We start from the raw sequence: 6,967 nt of genomic DNA on the forward strand, positions 1-6,967 counted from the left end.
GGCTGTGGTGCGGGATGGGACGGTGCTTCATGTACCCCACGAGCAGTGTCCACAGACCATAGTGTAGGCAGCGGCGCCAGTGTCAGCACGATCTGCGGCGTCAGAGATGCCTAGGGTGCGAAGTGAGCAAGGTGATGCCGGAGTGCGGGGCCCACAGGTCACGGTGCAAGCAGTGGCTCATTGGCACCATCAGATGGCGGCATCGGTGAGACCAGGGTTGTGGTGTGAAGCGGGGTGGGGCGGTGCTGCTCCGTGCGACTCCGTGCAACATAGGCACGTCACAGTGCAGGCTAGCAGCGTTGTTGGCGGCATTGTGGTGGTTTTATTTCCTGAACAGAACAAAACACACAGTTCCCAGTGCTGTAGGCAGATGAAACTTAAGTATTTGGTCTCCCTGAGACTTCCAACAGGAGGCAAGCTCTACTCCAAGCCCTTGGAGAACTCTCTAAAGCAGGGTACACAGCAAAGTTCACCCTTTGCTCTCTTTTAAGGTAGAAGCAGCAACTGCAGGCCAACCCAGCAAATGGGCAAAACTCCTTCTCCAGCTCTTCTCCTTGGCAGAGGTTACTCTTGATCCAGAAAGATTCTAAAAGTCTGGGGTTTTGGTTCCACTACTTATACCCCTTTCTGCCTTTGAAGTAGGCTAACTTCAAAGGAAAGTCTCTGTTGTTGACAAGATCCTGCTTTGCCCAGGCCTGGCCCCAAACATACACCAGGGGGTCGGAGACTGCATTGTGTGAGGGCAGGCACAGCCCTTTCAGGTGTAATTGACCACTCCTCCTTTAACTCTAGCTCAGATGGCCCATCATGAAATGCAAGCTACACCCCAGCTCCCTTTGTGTCACTGTCCAGAGGGAATTCACAACAGCCCAATTGTCAGTCTGACACAGACGTGGAATACACAAGCAGGCAGAGGCACCGAATGGTTTAAGCAAGAAAATGCCCACTTTCTTAAAGTGGTATTTTCAAACAGACAATTTAAAAATCAACTTTACTAAAAGATGTATTTTTAAATTGTGAGTTCAGAGACCCCAAACTCCAGATCTCTATCTGCCCTCAGAGGGAAACTGCACTTAAAAAGTTATTTTAAGGCAGCCCCCATGTTAACCTATGAGAGAGATAGGCCTTGCAGCAGTGAAAAACAAATTTGGCAGTATTTCACTGTTAGGACATGTAAAACACACCAATACATGTCCTACCTTCTAAATGCACTTCACCCTGTCCATGGGGCTACCGAGGGGCCTACCTTAGGGGTGTGCCTTACATGTAGTAAAATTGAAGGTTTGGGCCTGACAAGTGGGTACACTTGCCAAGTCGAATTGTCAGTTTAAAACTGCACACACAGACGCTGCAGAGGCAGGTCTGAGACGTTCACAGGACTACTCATGTGAGTGGCACAACCAGTGCTGCAGGCCCACTAGTAGCATTTGATTGACAGGCCCTGGGCACCTCTAGTGCACTTTACTAGGGACTTACTGGTAAATCAGTTATGCCAATCATGGATAAACCAATTATCAATACAATTTACATAGGGAGCACTTGCACTGATCAGCAGTGGTAAAGTGAACAGAGACAATAAACCAGTGAAAACGGATCAGAAGCAATAGGAGGAAAAAGGCAAAAGGTTTGGGGATAACCCTGCAAAAAGGGCCATTCCCAACAATATTCATACATCTTCCATAGATCAATTCTTGTATATCGAAACACATAATTATTTAATCTTTATCGTACATCTTCCATGAATCAGTTCACATTACAAAAATCTGATTTAATCAAGCAATGACACTATACATCAAAAACTATCAAGAATAAATTCAGAAGCTTAGTTTAAGATCCAAAATCAAATGATGCAATGGTGCTTATTTTGAAATATCATATGAAAGTTGAAGCCACTTCTTTATCCTTTTTCTATGAGACTTTCAGGCTTATTCACACACTCGTAAAATAATTCAATTACCCAGTTCTTCATTTGGTTAAGGCAGAGAGCTTTGAAGCAATGTATTCGTACAATTCAAACTTACCCAAGTTTTATTTTGTTGTGAAATGTCTTATTATTTGTATTAACCACTCCTTCGTGTCGCAAATAGACTGTGTTATCCTCTATTATTTGGTGTGCCGATATCACGAAATATGGCCATGAACATGCATACCAAGGAACATTAAAAAAAAAAACAGATCAACTAACTAATTAATGGAAATGAATGCTCAAAAAATATTCCATATCAAACACCCATATAATAAACAGTCAAAAAACCCTTTATTTCCAATGGCTCATTATCCTCCGGTGCTTACACATGTAATCGTCCCTCTTAGACGTGTTTCAAATGCATTGGTTTATATCAACGGCTCTGTTTTCTATTAAAAAAAAGAATACTAATTAATTATCAGTACTTATAATTCCTAACCTTGATATAGTCACCTCTTACTTTAATACCGCACCCCCAATACTCAGTAATACTGCACCATCCATTTCGCTTCTATTTACCATGTAGTTGCTGTCACCGTCCCTCAATCTTCTAACGTAGCACACACTTTTATACTGAGTCTCACTCCAGATAGGCCACTGCGCTAACTAAACGCAGACATTTCCCAATTTAAAACGGGTCAGTTACTCTTTCCCCGGTTCCCCTGCACTGTTTTTAGTGGATCCTAATATCTGTTATAATGTTTTGTTGAGTGAATTTCAGATGATAATACAGCAATCTCTACATATGCTTCATTGATGAAGGCTAGTCTTTTCCAGCACTTGTGTTTTTGCACTCAATACGGCAGTAAAAGCTAAAAAGTGCACCCCAAAAAATTTGAACAAATGCTGTTTAAATGTACTTCTTCCTTCAAGACCTGGTTAGATACTGGAAAAGTGAAAATAACTGTTCCATCAGGTGCCCAGGCTTGAATGATATCTTGCAAAAGGCATGCATAATATTCAGAGTAGGTAGATGTGCTGCCATTAATGTTACATCACTGAAGTCGTAGAGATTGTGGACTGTCCACATGTCACACAAAGAACAAATGTGAGCAAATGTATTCAGCAATAGACTGATAATGGTGTAGTATGTAGCTGGTGTGTATTTGGAGCACATTGTTGCTAATATATTACTTAAGTATTGTGTGGTAGCCATTTATAGACAACACAATTTCCATTGAAATGACAATTGAAGTTCTATAAACGTACAGTTTGAACTGATATAACTGTACAGCGCATAAAAGATGATTTGTGGAAATCGGGTCTCAAATAATACTTCTCATGCACCTCACTAAGTGTACTGATTTGTTGTGAACATATTAAAATCTTTTTTCTCACTTCAAGATTACAAACAATATGCTTTACTTGTGCTTTTATAACAGATGATATATTTGGAATTATTTGCACAGTTCATTTAGCGGTATTTAAATGTTGTGGGATGGAAGAACACAACATGCACCATTCTTTCCTTTCACACTGCCTGTACCTAGCGGGAGTGACAGTTTATTTTCCAGAATCCTCTTGCTTTGTGGTCGGAGAACAAAAAGTAAACACCAACCTCCTGTTAAAAAGAATAAACAGCAACAGGGAACCTCTAAAATATAAGAAGGCGTAATTGTAAAAAATGGTGAAGGTTGTGATATTAGGTATATAAAAAATAGAAGAACGCTAAGAGTGCTAAAGAAAATAAGAAAGCAACAGTAAAAGTCAGAAGATGTGTAGGAAGTACTGAAAGGTCAGTAATAAAAGAGGAAGGTGAAAATGTTTTTAAATAAATATAAAAGACTAGTAGAGGATGTTTTGAATTTCAATTTATTTTTCTTCTTTACTCTAATACTTACCTGTTTATATTTTGAGGGCGAAACCTTGGTGGAGTGAAGCTGGAAGGGTCTGAAAGCAGGAAGAAGACTGAATTTCAGAAACATCGCAATGTCACGTAGGATAATTCCAGAAAGAAAATCCAAGTGAAACAGTTTAATGGAAAAATAATTGTGTCGACTTTAAGGCTACTAAACGTGCAAAGTTGAGAATAAAAATTGAACTGAATTACAGCCATTCTTTAGTTCTTTCCACCCATCTTTCCTGAACCAGAACATATGTACGTTAGAAAATGCTACTCCATTTTTAGGTATAGGCTACAAACAGTTTTAGCTGTATGTTGGCACGACCTGTTGTTTCTAATGTGTAGAGTGGGTTTGATGTGGTTCCTTGCTTATTACTGGATATATGTGCTGCCTATGGCCGATGTCTGCTCTTTTTTGATTGGTTTTCCTCGCTATGCTTGTGCTTGCCCCACCAGGGAGCATTTCAGTTTCACACTGTTCTGACTGGTCGAGTTGTATCTTTCCACTGTCTTCTTGAGGAGACTATTTTTGAATTGTACATTCGACATTCTCCATTAACCTACGTTCCCCATATTCTCCATAAAAGTGTTTCTTTCTTGCTCTCTCTCCCTGCTTTTTCTTTTCCCCCACTTATGTACTCTCCTTTCATTTACCCAGCCCCTCTCCCCACCCCTGCTTTCCTTCTTATTTTATTTATTTTTTATGATGGCCAAACAGTTGCAAAGAGCTGTTCCACACCATTTCTTCCAACCTTAGCTTTCTCCTTCCTCCCTACCCCTCACATCTGCAAGGCAGTACATTCCTCACAGACTCTTGAGTTACCACCAGGTTACGAGTCCCTGGTGCACGCTCCCAACACTAGCCTTCCACACAGCTATGTGGGGAAAGTAGGTATGCAGACAGTACACACTGCTAAGGAACACAGGATGTGCAGTGAAAGGAATACCCAGCCGGCTGCACAGAAGCCACAAACTGTTATTGATATGAGAACTCACTGGACTGTGCATGTCCCCTGTTACTGGATGGGGCATGTCCTAAAATCCAACTAGATAATAGTTTGACAGGCAGTTGTGGTCACACGTCCCGTAGAATATTTATGAGATTTTGACCTATATGCCTGATGGTAGTTCGGCTGTCAATTAAGAAAGGGACTGTCAATCTGAAACGTTGTGTTGCTGTCTAAAACATCTATCTGAGAAGAAACTAGGTGTTTTTTGGGTGTTTAGTTAAGGGCTTAGACTCAGGCGTGTGAAGCCTCATTCTTGATTTGTGGCAATGTAGAAGAATCCAATGAAAGGTTTGCAACAGATGCTGATCCAGGCCAATGACGTGCTGCTCGATTACAGTCATTTTGCAGCCACACTCTAATTTGGCAAAAAATAGGCCCCAGAATCTTTTTGGGACAGTCAAGGGAGGATCTAAACTCAAGACTGTTGTAGGGACATTGGGGGTAGAAAAGAAATTCGAGGAGCATGTATGTTTATTTGATGCAAAGATAAAAAATATTGAAGTGTTTGTTCGTGGGGTAATTGTCAACAATTGTACTGCACCTACCATGAAATCCCCCACCTTATGATTCAGTTTTAGAGACATCTCGCAAACCGAATTACATAACATTATTTCTGATACTACCCCTTCTAGTCACATCTATGACTTCACTACCGGCCAAGCTGCAGAGATACATGGCACCCTATTTCCAGATAGATCGAATATCATAGACCTTTCCATACAACATTTTCCGAGATGGCTAAAAAATAGGGTAAGTATCTCCTTTACCAAAAAAAAAAGATTCACAGCACATAGGACCTCAGCAACTGCCACCCAGTGTCTTGGCTCCCATTTGTGGCGAAAATATTTGTGAGCTGTGTCACCATTCAACTAAAACAATGTGCCAAGGGCAACAATCTGCTGTATGAGATCCTATCGGAGTTTAGAAAACGACAGAGCACAGAGACTACCATTTTGTAAGTAATGGATAATGCTTTTAAAATCATGAACAGTGGAGACTCCTCCTTGTTAAACTATACTTGAGAAACCTTACTTACCTTTAAATACTGTATGGGCTTGGAGAGAAAAATCCCCCAGTGGATTAAATTATGCCCTGAGAACCTCTCCTACGTGATGAAAGTGGAACATGCGTTGCCCAATCCTGTTGGAACCTTACAAGGAGTCCCCCAAGGCTTACTCCTTGGTCAGATCCTTTTCAACCTCTCCCTGGAACTAATAGGCAATCAGTCTTATCCTATTATCAATTTGCAGATGACACCAAGCTCTTCTTGAGAGTATTCTCGCCAGATGACATCTCCTGACTAGGCTCATCACCTCCATCTCAACCCCCAAATGCATCTTCTACACCAGTTGAAGAGTGGGTATTTTCCTCTAAAGTCTTAGGCTGCTCCACCACTATCTCAAAGTTCTTCAAATTCTTCAGTTTCACACTAGACCTACCACTAAATTTCCTTAGCTGTGTTAATTCAGCCACAATTACTAACTTAAGGTCATCTGGGTGATCAAACTCTCCCTACTCATCCAAGAACTGAAAACAGTGATACAAGCTATTGACCTATCCAGACTGGACTACAGAGATGCCATTGTAGCTGGGATTCCCAAAATTCACTTAGCTGCTATGAAGGCCTTACTACACACTGCTGCTTATGTGGTCCCAGGGGATGGCTGGTATGAGCACTTTTCTTTGTTCAGTTTTGTCTTTTCTAAGATAACTGCCTATTGAAGGGAGATCCATATCCAAAGTTGCCTGTCTAGTTCACAGTCATCTATTGCACTCAACTGCACAACCTAGCCAAGAAAACGAAACACAATAGTGGATCGGGTGAACTTAGAAGCTGACTTGCTCATACTTTAAATCCCAGCCTTCAAATAAATGGACCTTGAATCACTCCCTTTCAGAGTTTGCTCCCAGAATCTGGACCTCGATACCTCCTGAAATGTGGATGCTAGCTTCACTACCAGTTTAAAAAAAAAAACAAATCCTCAAAAGACTTTTCTTATGCAAGTTCTTATCTTGAATAGTTGGTCAGATGCTCCCGTTAGTGTGATTGTGAGCAAGTATGTATGTAATTGAATTCTCTATTGGATCTACTAGGTACCAAATGACCATTACTAGTACCACGTAGCTGCTAGTTTCTGTTTGTATATT

The 6,967-nt window shown here is 41.1% G+C and overlaps 1 protein-coding gene across 2 annotated transcripts in view; it reads left to right on the forward strand.

Moving 5' to 3' along the window:
- The window catches only part of APOO (apolipoprotein O), a 769,977-nt gene extending 765,965 nt beyond the window's left edge, over positions 1 to 4,012 (forward strand). For both annotated transcript variants that reach the window (XM_069204825.1, XM_069204824.1), the window contains one exon: positions 3,824 to 4,012. The gene's annotated coding sequence lies outside the window, so the exon portion shown is untranslated. The remainder of the gene's footprint in view (positions 1 to 3,823) is intronic.
- The last annotated feature ends 2,955 nt before the right edge of the window (positions 4,013 to 6,967 follow it).

This window comes from Pleurodeles waltl, chromosome 8, assembly GCF_031143425.1.
Source record: "Pleurodeles waltl isolate 20211129_DDA chromosome 8, aPleWal1.hap1.20221129, whole genome shotgun sequence".
Taxonomy (NCBI): Eukaryota; Metazoa; Chordata; class Amphibia; order Caudata; family Salamandridae; genus Pleurodeles; species Pleurodeles waltl.